Raw genomic sequence first — 314 nt, 5'->3', positions numbered from 1 at the left:
TTAACTGCGTTAACTTCATTAAATCAGACAGTTCGAGGGGATCTGGAAGAGACGGCGGCGCAACGACACTTTACGAACACGGAAGAGAAAGGTCCTTACCTGCTGGTACGTGTGTGTGACCTTCAGACACGCCAATGGGATGGGCCGTTTGAGTTGCGTTGTCTTGGGCGAGGGTATGCCTGTGTACAGACACCTGAAGGGCTACTGAAATGGGTTCCTAGTCGTATGATTCATCCTGCCTTAACCTCGTAGTGTTTGAGTGTTTTTCCTACAGGTTGCTGTCATCCTTTCCTGGCTTGTGACACCTTGGGTAT

This window comes from Haliaeetus leucocephalus, unplaced genomic scaffold (assembly GCF_000737465.1).
Source record: "Haliaeetus leucocephalus isolate CR32 unplaced genomic scaffold, Haliaeetus_leucocephalus-4.0 Scaffold321, whole genome shotgun sequence".
Lineage (NCBI taxonomy): Eukaryota > Metazoa > Chordata > Aves > Accipitriformes > Accipitridae > Haliaeetus > Haliaeetus leucocephalus.
Note: the sequence above shows the minus strand (reverse complement) of the source record.